The sequence below is a fragment of the Rhagoletis zephyria genome, unplaced genomic scaffold (genome assembly GCF_001687245.7).
Source record: "Rhagoletis zephyria isolate East Lansing unplaced genomic scaffold, Rhagoletis_zephyria_1.1 Rzeph_scaffold_02365, whole genome shotgun sequence".
In the NCBI taxonomy this organism is placed as follows: domain Eukaryota; kingdom Metazoa; phylum Arthropoda; class Insecta; order Diptera; family Tephritidae; genus Rhagoletis; species Rhagoletis zephyria.
In genome coordinates this window covers 64,253-79,889 of record NW_016159449.1, presented here as the reverse complement: position 1 = coordinate 79,889, position 15,637 = coordinate 64,253, and the positions used below count along the sequence as shown (strand labels likewise).

The 15,637-nt window shown below is 36.1% G+C and overlaps 1 long non-coding RNA gene across 1 annotated transcript; it reads left to right on the top strand.

Annotated features, from left to right (window-relative positions):
* The first annotated feature begins 382 nt into the window (after positions 1-382).
* LOC108366666 (uncharacterized) lies at positions 383-14,275 on the top strand. Its single transcript, XR_001848128.1, has 4 exons — positions 383-577; positions 2,332-2,333; positions 13,917-13,925; positions 14,264-14,275. It is a non-coding gene; the product is annotated as an uncharacterized LOC108366666 (long non-coding RNA).
* Positions 14,276-15,637: the final 1,362 nt, after the last annotated feature.

The window sequence follows — 15,637 nt, the reverse complement described above, 5'->3', positions numbered from 1 at the left end:
CAAGAGCCGTATATAGCAGTTTGTAGGTATATGGATCCGAAAACTCGAATGAATTGCGACGAATGAAGCTCAGAACTGAATACGATTTTGAGAGTATAAAGTTAATATGACTACTGAACGAAAATTTCGAGTCGTAAATAACTCCGAGGTCCTTAAACTCTGTAACATTCTGTAGTGCATGATTAGCAATGTTGTATGTTGTGTCAAAATTGGTATGACGCCTCGAAAACGTTATATGGAAACATTTTTTAATATTTACGGAGAGACGCGACCTCTCGCACCAGCGATGGAGATTATCCAGATCACATTGTAGCTTCCGAGCATCCACTGAGTCCTTAACAGTTGAAAAAATTTTCAAATCATCGGCATAAAGCAGACAATTTGAAGAAAAACATTTACTGATGTCATTGATAAAAAGGACAAAGAGAAGGGGCCCCAAGATGCTTCCTTGGGGAACACCTGAAGTAGCAACAAAGTGGTTCGACAAAACACCGTCTATTGATACCACACAGCATCTATCCGTCAGGTATGATCTAAGCCACTGCAGAAAGATGGAGTGAAAGCCCAAGCAGGCTAAGTTGTTAATTAGAATCATGTGCGACACTCTATCAAATGCCTTAGAGAAGTCTGTATAAATGCAATCGACTTGGAGACCTTTCGAGAACGATAACATACCATACCATGACCATGCTGGTTTGGGTTGATCAAAGACTTAACCGCAAAATAAATCTTATCCTTAACTATGGTTTCAAAAAGTTTCGAGATGGTCGACAACTTGGAAATCGGCCTATAGTTGCGAACATCATTTTTTCGTCCACTTTTAAAAAATGGTGTGATGGTAGTAAGTTTCCATTCATTCAGGAAGGTGCCTGAAGATAAGGACTTATTAAATATAACCTGCAGAGGAATTGCTAACGCCGGACAGTTTTTGAGCAAGATTGATGCTTATTGTTAATATCGTTTTTTTTTTTTTGCTGACGCTGCTAGGCATTTTCTTTCATATAAAAAGAAATTTTGAGCATTGTCGAGCCTACTTTATATGGAAGAATATGCACAACACAGACAAATCAAATTAAATGGGCTATAAAACTGCATGTTTACTTAAATTTTTTGGGAATTTTGGTAAGATATATTGAATTTTTTAAATTTTTGTACAAAGTTTGAAATGTGGATGTACATATAAAGTCCTTATTATATAATGCGCTAGAATTTTATAAAAAAATATCAAACATCAAATAAACAAAAGAAATATAGCCAAAACTGTTCAAAATAAAAAGTGTCCTGTTATTTCTTCCACCACTGTATACGTACGCGCCTACATATAAAAGTTTTTTTCAATCTTCAATAAATTGCAATGCCATTCAATAATTGAATTCGATATCAGACTTTTATCTATTCGTTGGACCCAATATTCGGCCACTCTAACAAACATTTCGGCCTATATACCGGCAGTTTAGCGTTCAGTATCGTTCTGAGCTCGCCTAACGCCTCTGATCTGTTGGCACAAACCATCAAAATTTTCATGTAACCCAAAGGAAAAAGTCCACAGACGTTAGATCGCATTATCTCTGTTGCCAATTGACCGGGCCATTTTCGAACTTCGTCTTTAATAAGTCGATGGTCGCGCTCGATGTATGACACGTGGTGCCGTTCTGTCGAAACCACAACACCCTCACATCTATACGACGTAAATGCAGGAACAACTGGTTAATGGGGGCTCCGTTGCGTTCGCCGGCGGAATCGATACCAAATTGCGTTAGTAGAAAGATTTGCAAGTGTCTACTTTCTATGGCGATTCGAAAAGCAATTCATTCGGATTCGATTGCATTTCACTATGAATTTATATTAGTCCGTGTCACCTTTCGAATCACATTCAGTTTCGAATCGCAATACAGAGCATACCCCTGGTTTTAGTCAAAATTTAGAAGAAAAGCGTTCCAGGGACCAAAAATCCTGTACCTGACTACATTTTCGTGAGACCCACTGGGAAAATAGCGAATACATTAGAATAGATGCGCGTTCGACTGCCTACTTGTTGGTCCCGCTTTCAAATCCTGGGGCTCGGACACGTTTCTTCTTTTTTTTTTTTTTATTTGTGGATTTTATTTATAGTTTTTTAAATCTACGCCCGACCCATTACTTGCCGACATACATATGCATATAGTGGGGGAGGTTTTCGATTATAGCCTTACCTTTTCCTACTGGGGTAACTTTAGCTCTCTCCCTCTCTCTCTCTCTCTCTCTCTCTCTCTCTCTCTCTTAGCCAAAAGTTAAAGGATTTAGTTCCGAGTTTTTCTTCTGGAAAATTCATGGACGCTGTCAATTGATCAGCAGTGCTGCATTTGTAAACAAAAATTAAAAGCGTTGAGGAAAAGTGTAAAAAATATTTTTCGATAAATAGAAGTCAAAAACGAAGCACTCGAGGTTGTGTTTTTTCCTCTTACTACTGAGTAAAAGTGCTATTGCATTGCAGAGGGTTTAATACCAAATAATACCAGTGCATTCCATCCTCAAAAATTCCTATCCATTTAAATCCAGTGTGCCTGCGCCATGTCTGTCACTGAGTAAATATGCCACAAAAGACACAAATAAATAAAATTTTGAGTGTACGATAAATTCGATAAGCTCGATTATTCATCTTTTCGTATCCATATGTGCGTGTGTATGCATACGTGTCTGTCTGCGGCAGTTTTGTTCGTCGCATGGCTTACGCCAACTACGTACATACATATGTACGTACTCACGTCTGCGTTTCGAAAGCCTTTCAGCTACTTTTAATTTTTTTATACGTATATCCACCACAACACACAAACAAACATACGCGGCCTTTTGAACTATGTTGCACATGTTTGCGGTTATTTCTTTTTTACAATATGTATCTCCTTTGTGTGCAGCCTGTAATTAAATGTCTATGTTGCGGATTAATTCATTTTCATTTGTGGTGCTGTTGAACCGCCACCCTATCCGCCTCGAAGCTGAGCAAAAGCAGGTGGCGGTAGTGGCGGCGTTTGTGCCGGGGGCGGTATGTACATAAGTAAGTGTTGCACATGCAAATAACCAATACAAAAAATGCAACAATAACATGAAATAAGAGTGTCGGAATTTTTTGCTGCATTCTGTTGTGCGGTTATGCGGTAATTCTTTGTTTGTTGATGTTGTTGTTGTTAAATTTTTTTTTTAAACTTACTCCCGACAAATTAAATTACGTTCACATACTCATACGCAAGCTCGTGAGTGCATTGAGTTAAAATGTTCGGTTAATTGAAAGCGTTTCCACCCACTCGGTCACTTACGAGTTGCTGGCAGTTCGAATATTGCCAAAGTGCCATTGAAGGCGCCTTAGCGCAAATTTGACGGGACGATATTTTTTGGATAAAAGGCCGATGTCAAGTGGTGTAAAAACAACGACTATGGAAATTGGTAGAAGATATACTTAGCTGCTGTTTCGGAGAAGCGAAGCGGAGCTTTTCTCATGAACTCGGCTGCAAAGATACAACAAAACTTACCGTCAATGAAAAGCGGCTAAAATATTTGCTCAATTCAAAAGATTAGTTGTAAAATTCGTTTTTATTTGAATATTTTGCTATTTTGTTTGCATCAGCGGCATGAAGTTGAAAAATTAAATAAAAAATTCAAAATCAAAAACTGCTTTGCTTTCAGCTCCAAAACGCTTATGAAAAAGCTTGCTGTATGAACACTTTCATATAGCTACAGAAATTTGAAAGCTTTACTCAGCTCGGAAGGGCTTCGCTCGGCTCGGCTCCGCTTTCTGTGTGAACGTAACCAAAAACTTTATTTACAAATGAGAAATGAGGTTGAGAAATTGAAAATTTTAGAAACGGTTCGAAAGTGTATGCGACGGGCTTTCAAGAATTCATTAGATTTCTTCGTATGTATTTTCCCTCCTATCTTATGGACACCACAGTAGACCACTTAATCGGAACGGGCATTTCTTAAAGTAACTTGTATTTAAAAAAAAAATCCTGAAATATTTGATAAAAGCCTGGAATGAGTTGCAACTTGCTGTAATCATTTATCTGAACGTGTACATCATACATATCACGATGCAGAATTTTATGGTTTTGCAATCCTAGTGTCCGTTATTGAGAAACAAGGCAACTTACTGACGTCTCCCGTGTAGACTTGCAGGGCAATTCTGGCAAACTATCTTTCAACTCACCATAAGACAAAAGTCTTTCGTAAGACAATTGTCAATATTGGAAACTATCTTGCAAGCTCGTTACTGTCTTTCGAAAGACTAATTGAAAGAGCTGCTAAAGAGGAGGTCTTAACCTTATTCTGTTAGTCTTTTAGAAATAAGTTTTTTAAAATTTAATTAAATTAAATAGTACAGGAGGATAAGTTCGGGTGAAAACGAGCTTTATATGCCCGGCGCATGTATTTAATGTCGTTCTTTCATATTTCAGTAAACTGCATGATTTCGAGTTTCGATAATATGGTATGATATACTGAATTTATTGAACCAAGTTTGGTGGAAGTCGGTAAGATGGTTGTCGATATACACTTATGTATGTTGTCAGAAGTGGGTGGTGACACGCCCATTTCACAAAAATCAGTAATCTTGTATCATGTTAGGAGATTGTTGATAGTTATTAAAATTTTGGAGTTCTCGTACTTCGGAAATTTACGATTATATGGCAAGTGGTAGTAATTTTAAACCGATTTCAAAAATTTGCAACATATTGCTTTTTTGCGCCAAGGTAGATAAATGTGCCGAGTTTGGTAGAAATTGATAAAACGGTTACCAAGATAAACATATGTAGGCGTAAGCAATGTTCGCACCGAGTTTGGTGATGAACGGACTACAGAGATATGGCATTTCATCATAAGTGAGCATAACTGTCTTATATCCAGCTTTCAACAAGTTGGATCCAGTATTTGCGGAAATATCGTAGTTTTTGCATATTTCGAAAATACGGTTATATGGGAGACGGGAGCGGTGAATGTCCGGTTCTAACTATTTTCAATCCCAACCTACCTTGGATAAAGGGCAACCTATTTATCAAATTTCGTTGGCAAATATCAATTTTTCCACGAGTTATCGTGTACACGGACAGACGGACGGACGGACAGACATGGCTTAATCTATTTCTCTTTTCATTCTGAGCATTTATGTATACAGTTAGCTATATCTATCTCGATTCGTTGTGGCTGTTACAAGCAACCGTTATGACAGCAAAGTTATAATACCCTTGTGCGCAAGTGCGCTCGGGTATAAAAACATATATATTTTCTTTTTAAAACAATAAAAGAAAAATAAATCAGAACAAAAGAATGTGTTTATATAAAGCAAAAAAATGTATATTTTTAAAAATTAAATATACTTAAAATAACAAATAAATTAAATAAGAAAATGAAAAAAATCTAAAAGAAGCAAACAAGAAAAAGTTTAAATAAAGAATAAAAATATATTTTTAAAAATTAAATATACTTAAAATAACAATTCTCTTCTTCATGCAAAAATAGAATCTAAAAATTAAATTGGAAAAAGAAAAAAGCAATTAACACTTAAAAAATAAATTAAATGAAAAAAAAAAATTTATTTGTAAAATTTCTAAAAATTAAAGTAAAAGTAAATTTAAAAGAAGACAAAAAACAATTAAATTTAACAATTAAACAAAATGAAATTAACGATAGAAAAACCAAACAGAATTAAAAAATATATAATAAATAAATTAAGTTTCTAAAAATTAAATGATAAAAAATATATTTTTCTGTTTAGAACAATTAAATGTAAAAATTAAAAGAACATGAAATTAACAAAAAAATAAAAATTAAATTGAAAATAAAAAAATAATTAAAATTAGTTTCTAAAAACCAATTAACATATTTTTTTTAATAATAAAATAAAATTAACAAAAGAAAAACAAATTAAATTAAAAAAGTAAGTTTTTAAAAATTAAACGAAAATAAAAAATAGGTTTCTTTTTTAATCAATAAAATCTAAAAATTAAGAGAAAGCAAATTAAAACAATGTAAAAAAAGAAAGAAAAAATTCTGCTGCCCGAGGACTCGAACTTGGATCTCTCGAATGGCACGCCTATACTTTGCTCACTCGGCCATTGCGACTGTTGGAGCCATGTATGGTAAATGATGCAAAAACTCTTTCTCTCAAAACAGCTTTTCACCATGAGTGGTGAATGAGAGTGCTTTTTTCCAAGACTTTTGTGCTAGTATACCAAAAGTCTTTCAAACTGCCTTACCTTTTACTTTTTTACTATCTTGGCCAGCTTTTTTGTTAAGCTTTTTATCGATCGCAGCCTTGCAAAGCTCCATGGATTTTATAACCTCACAGGTAATTACACACCCTTAAATTTGTGTTGTCCTGCCTCAATGCACTTTTGCTATTGCGAGTCAGACCCACTTCTAAGGATCCTACTTTCTTTCCTTTATAATCCTCTGATTTTTTGCTATCACAGCAAAAGATCAAGTCCAGACACCAGAAGTTTTGGTGCTTTTCAATATCATTATTTAGGCGTCATCCCCGCTTTCATAGAGTTCCCCCGATCCTTTCCAATCGGTGTGTAAACCAGATGATGACGGTCGATGCGCCAGACTTAGTGCTTGCCCTGTCACAATTTTTATTTAAAATTTTAATGGTGGTAGAATGTAAATTCCGTTTTATTAACTTATTGCAAACACAGCAGCTACTATTTTCATATTGCCAGCTCTAATAGTAGATATCCCCTTGGTCGCAGATTCTGCCGCAAAAGTCATTCGTTATGCGTGGAAAAATAACAGCAAACCGCTGTTTATTACACCAACCGCACTGGTGCCAACTGTTGCAATCGCAAATTGCAACTGACATGTTGACCTGCATAGCCAAATGTTCGCATAAATACACGCTCACAATTGCATAGTTGTATCGTAATGGAGAGGTCTCCAAAGGCATTTGGCATGTAAATGAATTTGTATTTCCGCGCCTTTGGGGATGCGATCTGCAAACATACTTTCTAAGAGAACAGCAGCAAGGTAGAAAGAAAAGAGCAGCAAAGAAGCAAAAGTCATGGAAAATTGCAAAACTTGAAACGGCGGCCAATGCAAATACAAAACAAAATTTTACTGAAAAAAAAACTAATATGATGGTACGTGTGTGGCAAGAATTGACGTCATAAAAGCAACGTTTATTACCGACGCTAGAGTTGAACAAAAGTAAAAACATAAATAACAAAAAATATGCAGTAATCAAAGCTATGAAAATATCAGAAGAATATGCATAGAATGGAAGTGGCAAGAATATGCATTTTGCCTTTTGGCGTTAAGTAAACGTTTGTGGCAACTTTATATGCACAAAAGTCGAGCAACAGGACAACGATTAAGTATATTAAGCAAAATAATATATTTCAAGCATTTTTGATATTTAATTCAACAATATTTTTTATCATTTTACACAAATTCACGATCAGGGCCACACGGCAACACTCGATTAGTTTGACAGCACTTGCAGAAGAAATATAAATTGCTAGTGCAGCACGAGCAAGTTGAAATATATTTCCGAAATCGATTTTCGCTCTTGCTGTTGCAGTCCCACCTTGCAACTTTTATTTCTGAAACTGATTTCCGAAGGGTGACAGAAAGATCTTTCTGGCTGTTCACACATCGAAATAAAATTTCTCTTTCTCAATTTGACAGCGAATTGCGTGCGAAAGACGGAAATATTGCCACGTCTGACAGGCTCTATACTGACGTCTCCCGTGTAGACTTGCAGGGCAATTCTGGCAAACTATCTTTCAACTCACCATAAGACAAAAGTCTTTCGTAAGACAATTGTCAATATTGGAAACTATCTTGCAAGCTCGTTACTGTCTTTCGAAAGACTAATTGAAAGAGCTGCTAAAGAGGAGGTCTTAACCTTATTCTGTTAGTCTTTTAGAAATAAGTTTTTAAAAATTTAAGTAAATTAAATAGTACAGAAGGGTAAGTTCGGGCGAAACCGAGCTTTATATACCCGGCGCATGTACTTAATGTCGTTCTTTCACATTTCAGTAAACTGCATGATTTCGAGTTTCGATAATATGATATGATATACTGAATTTATTGAACCAAGTTTGGTGGAAGTCGGTAAGACGGTTATCGATATACACTTATGTATGTTGTCAGAAGTGGTTGGTAACACGCCCATTTCACAAAAATCAGTAATCTTGTATCATGTTAGGAGCTTGTTGATAGTTATTGAAATTTTGGAGTTCTCGTATTTCGGAATTTTCCCATTATATGGTAAGGGGTAGTAACTTTAGTCCGATTTCAAAAATTTTCAACATATTTTTTTTTTGCGCCAAGGTAGATAAATGTGCCGAGTTTGGTAGAAATTGATAACATGGTTACCGAGATTAACATATGTAGGCGTAAGTCGGCGGTGCCATGCCCATTTTCCAAAATATTTCAACTGGTTTCTTAGTCAAGTCCTAAGCAATGTTCGCACCGAGTTTGATGATGAACGGACTACATTTCATCATAAGTTGGCGGTGCCACGCCCATTTTTCAAAAATTGCATAACCCTTATTTCCAGCTTTCAACAAGTTGGATCCAGTATTTGCGGAAATATCGTAGTTTTTGCATATTTTGAAAATACCGTTATGTGGGAGATGGGCGTGGTGATTGTCCGGTTTTGCCCATTTTTAATCCAAACCTACCTTGGATAAAGGGCCAAACCTATTTACCAATTTTCGTTGACATATCTCAATTTCTTCTCGAGTTATCGTGTACACGGACAGACGGACGGACGGACAGACATGGCTTAATCGATTTCTCTATTCATTCTGAGCATTTATGTATACATTTAGCTATATCTATCTCGATTCGTTGTGGCTGTTACAAACAACCGTTATGCGAACAAAGTTATAATACTCTTGTGCACAAGTGTGCACATATATATTTTCTTTTGAAACAATAAAAGAAAAATAAATTAGAACAAGAAAAAGTTTATATAAAGCAAAAAATATATATAGTTTTAAAAATTAAATATACTTACAATAACAATTCTCTTCTTTATGCAAAAATAAAATCTCAACATTAAATAAGAAAAAGAAAAAAATCAATAAGAAGCAAACAAGAAAAAGTTGAAATAAAGAAAAAAATAAAATAAAAAAATATACTTAAAATAACAATTCTCTTCGTCAAAAAAATCAAAAAGCAAATGGTACTTAAAAATTAAATTAAGTGAAAAAATGAAAGTATTTTAATTTTTAAAATTTCTAAAAATTAAAGTAAAAGTAAATTTAAAAGAAGACAAAAAAAATTAAATTAATAAATCAAAGAAAAAATGAAATTAGCAATAGAAAAACCAAAAGGAATTAAAAAAATATATAATATATAAAATAAGTTTCTAAAAATTAAATGATACAAAACATATTTTTCTTTTTAGAACAATTAAATTTAAAGATTAAAAGAACATGAAATAAAGAAAAAAATAAAGATTGAATTAAAAACAAAAAATAAATAAAATTAGTTTCTAAAAATCAAATAAATTTTTTTGTTACTTCAAACAATAAAATAAAAAATTCGAAAGGAAAGTAAAATTGAAAAAAGAAAAACAAATTAAATTAAAAAAATAAGTTATTAAAAATTAAATGAAAATAAAAAAATATGTTTCTTTTCTAAATAATAACATCTAAGAATTAAGAGAAAATAAATTAAAAAATTGTAAAAAAAGGAAGAAAAAATTCTGCTTCCCGGGGACTCGAAATCGAATCACTCGAATGGCACGCCTATACTTTGCTCACTCGGCCATTGCGACTGTTGGAGCCATGTATGCTAAATGATGCAAAAACTCTTTCTCTCAAAACAGCTTTTCACCGTGAGTGGTGAATGAGAGTGCTTTTTTCCAAGACTTTTGTGCTAGAATACCAAAAGTCTTTCAAACTGTTTTACCTTTTACTTTTTTACTATCTTGGCCATAACTGCCCTGTTAAGCTTTTTATCGATCGCAGCCTTGCAAAGCTCCATGGATTTTGTAACCTCACAGGTAATTACACACCCTTAAATTTGTGTTGTCCTGCCTAACTGCACTTTTGCTATTGCGAGTCAGACCCACTTCCAAGGATCCTACTTTCTTTCCTGATATCATCTCTGACGATTATAATCCTCTGATTTTTTGCTATCACAGCAAAAGATCAAGTCCAGACACCAGAAGTTTTGGTGTTTTTCAATATCATTATTTAGGCATCATCTTCGTCTTCATAGAGTTCCCCTGATCCTTTCCAATCGATGTGTAAGCCAGATGATGACGGTCGGTACGCCGGACTTAGTGCTTGTCCTGTCACAATTTTTATTTAAAATTTTAATGGTGGTAGAATGTAAATTCCGTTTTATTAACTTATTGCAAACACAGCAGCTACTATTTTCATATTGCCAGCTCTAATAGTAGATATCCCCTTGGTCGCAGATTCTGCAGCAAAAGTCATTCGTTATGCGTGGAAAAATAACAGCAAACCGCTGTTTATTACACCAACCGCACTGGTGCCAACTGTTGCAATCGCAAATTGCAACTGACATGTTGACCTGCATAGCCAAATGTTCGCATAAATACACGCTCACAATTGCATAGTTGTATCGTAATGGAGAGGTCTCCAAAGGCATTTGGCATGTAAATGAATTTGTATTTCCGCGCCTTTGGGGATGCGATCTGCAAACATACTTTCTAAGAGAACAGCAGTAAGGTAGAAAGAAAAGAGCAGCAAAGAAGCAAAAGTCATAGAAAATTGCAAAACTTGAAACGGCGGCCAATGCAAATACAAAACAAAATTTTACAGAAAATCAAAAAAAGAAAAACTAGCATGTTGGTACGTGTGTGGCAAGAATTGACGTCATAAAAGCAACGTTTATTACCGACGCTAGAAATGAACAAAAGTAAAAACACAAATAACAAAAAATATGCAGTAATCAAAGCTATGAAAATATCAAAAGAATATGCATAGAATGAAAGGGGCAAGAATATGCATTTTGCCTTTTGGCGTTAAGTAAACGTTTGTGGCAACTTTATATGCACAAAAGTCGAGCAACAGGACAATAATATCACTGGAAAACAAGCTAAAGAACAACAAATACTTAAAACAAACGCAAAAAGTCAGAACATAAGCAAAAAACAAAACTAACGTCAAAGTTTCGCCTCAATGGTCATAAAATTCCTTAGCTAGCTGCCAATGCTAGTGACTGGGATAAGATGCAAGTTGCACAATAGCTAACGGCGAATGGTCACTGCAACAACAGCAATGACAAAAGTGGGAGAGAATAACGATTTGCTTATGTCGTCCACAAATGGGTCAAGTAAAACTTAAACAACTGCGTGTATGTGTGTGTGTGTATTTATGTATACCAGTGCTCGGACTACTACCCCATTGTAGTAGATCTAGCACATTTTTCAGCATCTACAACATAGACTAAATCGGGGATGCTCTATCTGTGGGTGGTATAACCGACTTCCGGTTTCGAACGGAAGTGGGTCAAACTGACCGGAAGTCAATTTTCTAATAAGATGTACATGTTTTCACTACAGATTCGGATTCTGTGGACAAAAATACATAACTTGTTGTTTGAATATTTTTTCTCAGAAGTGCCTTTTTCAACGCTTTTCAACAGGAATCCAGGACAAGTTAAAGTTCGGAATTACTTTAACCCATTTTTAGTCGAAACTGGATGTCGGTAATAACACAAAAAAATAGAGCATCCCCGATTTAGTAGGTAAAAATTTTGCGGTTTTCAATAAAAAATATTTCTCAGCATTCTAGAGGGGATGTACAAGTGGTCTAGGACACCCTGTAGTTTTATAAAAAATAAAAAATTAAAAAATAAACACTAAACAAACAGAAGAAAAATAGCCAAAACTTGTTAAAATTTCGCGTCCTTCTTATTATTACTGGTGTTCGCCCTGCAGGTGAAATTTAGCTATTATAATTAAGGTGCGTTGAGGTGAGTTACGGTGAGTTGAGCTGAGGTGAAATGAGGTGAAATGCGTTGTACAACCTAACTTAACATAGCATAACATATCATAACATTGTTATAAAACACTACAATATAACCTAGCATAAACATAGCATAATATAACATAACATAACACAACATAAATAACTTTAAATAACGTAGTATCCAAAACATAGCATACCATAACATAACATAAAATAATAAAGCATAATATAACAAATCAACATAAAATAATATATCCAACATAACATAATAAAACACCACATAGCAAAACACAAATAAGCTAATAATAAAACATAACACAACATAAGAGATTCCCTAGCATAACATAAAAGATAATATAGCATAACATAACTTAACAACATAAAATAACGTAACATAGCATAACACAACATAACATAACATAATATGGTATAGCCGATCTGTTCTTTATCTTCGCTAGAGTGTCCGCCCTTTCGTTGCCATCGTAGCCCTCATTGCCGGGAACCCACTACAAGGTTACCCTGTTATTGGTTCCTGGTTTTCCAGTACCTATAAGCAATTGCCTACTAGCTTTGACACCGTTTTGCAAGAGTCAAGTGCTCTTAACGTGGCCCGGCTATGCTACATGATGGTTATCGTAGCCCTATTAGTCCTTCTTCGAAGACTTCTTCACACTTCAATTGCGAAAACTTCCGCTTGGAATATGGTTGGGCATACCTATGACCATCGGAACTATTTCTTGAAACCTGGGTCTATAAAGGCCGTCTCCAGTGTTCCTATCCTCAAGTTTGGAACCTCAGTGTATTATTGTAGGGCTTTATCAAGGTCGGGTTCAGTAGCATTGAGACTGAATTTTACTACAGGATCATTTAGGAATGGTTTTAGCACATCCAAATTACGCCTTAAGTCCGCATTTTTCAAGGTACTTAGGCGACCCTGGAAACCGACATTGTAAGTACTTATTATATTTTCTGTTTCGTAATACATAACAAAAAGAAAAATAAATAAACTCTCTTAAGATTAAGATCTGCAACGTTTTTTGTTAAATCTATCACATTTTTTCCAGATTCTACCAAATAGAAGTTTTTTAGTCCGACCACTGATTTATATATACGCATACATAAACATGTATGTATACAAACCCAAATCTTCATAGCAGTTTTGTTAGCCTGGGAGTAGTCAGCTATAACAGCCAAGGCGCCATATTTCCTTTAATATTAAAGCTAGTTTCCTTGAGTGAATGCCTCCCCCGAAGTTGTTGCGGAAGCCCTTGAGCGTTGTGCTACTTGCATACATAGTATTGTAGGGCCACCGTAGCGCCAGCTCTATTCCGTTCCATTTGTTGATGTTAGCTTACCTACAGTATACCTACATTACTTCTGTACTCTCTCTTACCTTCTTATAGTAAGCTATACTGGCATGTTTACGCTGTTGCTGTGCCCCATATTTTTTTCTATTTGTCACGCAATATTTTAGTTATTCGTTGTTTCTTCTACTCATTTCTCATTCGCTTCGCTCTTGCTTCCTGATTGCTATTTTGGCTGTGCGCCTGTTATTCGCTCCGTTCCAGTTCATTTGTTTTGTGGTTTTTGGCAACACGCCAAGCAAAAAGGATATTTATTTACATACCACTTACAGCAAGGAGGTCTCCCTGCTTAGCAGTTTACTTACATTATAGTTACAGTGCGTCAAAAAACTCATCATTAGGTTGCTTTTAGGAAACAAATGACAAAAGTTACGGAAACGGATTTCACGAAGAGGTTTTCAAAATAAAAATAAATTACCTGAGAGCTGAATACACTCACACTGTAGATACATACGCACACGTTTCAGATGTAAACAAAAGCTGTTCGGCAATCAATTCGACTCACCATCAATTTCGTAAGGATGAACCCATTTCGGATCGATCAAAATGTTTTAGGCATTTTTCCCAAATAAATAATAGCAGATTGTTTCTTATGAGCCAGCAGCATTTTTGCCGGAATTGCTTGCAGAACATTGTGGTTTGCTCCCTTATGGGGAGAATTTGCTGATGTTTCGTCGAGTGCTGGTTTCTGAGTTGTCTGCACCTGGCATCCACTGCGTCCTACTGGTTCCCGGTGACAACAGTGGTGCAGCGTAATTTAGAAGGCTCTATACTTTGTTTACAATTGCGGTTGTATGCGCAGAGAAGGAGAGCAGACTGTCAAAAGTTATTCCGAGTATTCTTGGTTAATTCCCCGCCGGAATCGGTGCGTCATCAACGTGAATACCCAGCGGTAGTCCAACCTCCTTCGTCAAGGTGGTTAACACGGTAGCTGAGGATTTTGTAGGGGAGAGGGTCAGGCTCCTAGCAGTGAAGAAGCGAGAAAGCTATTAGAGGTAACCGTTTACTTTCGACCACAAGTCATCAATTCCTTTTCCAGATGCCGTAAGAGACAATCGAGACTCCCTCTGGTGGTTGAGGGAGCTTGGAAATATAGTAGTTAAACAGTAATGGGGAAGGGACACCACCCTGTGGAACCCTCTGTTTTATTTTTCTAGGTTTGCTCGATTTGTCTGTAAAAATTACTGACGAGTGTCGACCACTCAGATAATTCGCCGACCACCGTTTGAGTCTATGTTGGAGAAAAAGAGGCCTCTATGTCTTCTAGCTGCGTGGAGGGACTGACAGTATCAAACGCCTTTGACAGATTCAACGCTACTAGAATAGTTCTCTCACAGGGGCGGTTGCGGTTTAGGTCCGTCTGGGTCTTTTTGGCGTTAAGCGCAGTTGTTCTGTTGCGCACTTTACGGAAACCATGCTGATGCTTCGCTGGGGTCAGGTGGTTCGCAAGATACGGGAGTAGCAAGGCCGGTATTGCCTTAGCTACCGGGGAAAGGCGGGTCATCGGACGATAAGACTCCTTTGTTGGCTGGTTTACCCGGTTTGAGCAGTCTCCCCATCCTCCAGATGTCTGAAATGACGAGAGTGGCCATTGACAGGTTGAGGACCATGGCTAAATAGTCTACTCCCGCAGGACCCAAAGTTTTCTGCATGAACATGCATATTCCGTCCTGTCCCATGGCTTTGGGAGCTTTCGCCTTCCCGATGGCTATGTCAACTTCACCGCCGTGTGTTGCCTGACCGCCATTTGGTGGTAGTACAATGGTACATTTCCAAAAAAATACACAAACGGTGCAATATCGGCTACCCAGTTTAGTTGCGTTTGGCACTAAACCCACAAAAGCAAGTGCTTATTTTTCAAGTGAAAGCAATTCTTTAAGTGTCAGGGATTATTCACGTTAAGGTTTGATCACTTATTTACTGTTTTTCTCTTTTTTACATAAAAGACGACTTGGAAATGTAGACGTTGAAGATTATTATTTAAAAAAGGAATATTATTATCGATTGGTCCAGACTTGAAATAAGACGCATGTTTTAGAAAATACAGAGGTACATACCAACGCTTGAAATAAATATGTGTTAAGTCAAATGGGGTTTTGTTAATGCGCACTTGCGTGGATATAAACAAGGCGATATTTCTAATCTCACTGATATTAAAAAGTCTTTCGTAAGACAAGGGAAAGACAGATGACAAGATAGTTCGATAAACTTATGTTATTCTAGTTAGTATAAGAGTCTTAGAAAAAACGCTCTCTCATTCACATTTGTGGTGAGAAGCTTTTTTGCGATACAATACTTGTATACATATCATTTAACTCGCGTCGCTCCCACCAGTCGCAATGGCCGAGT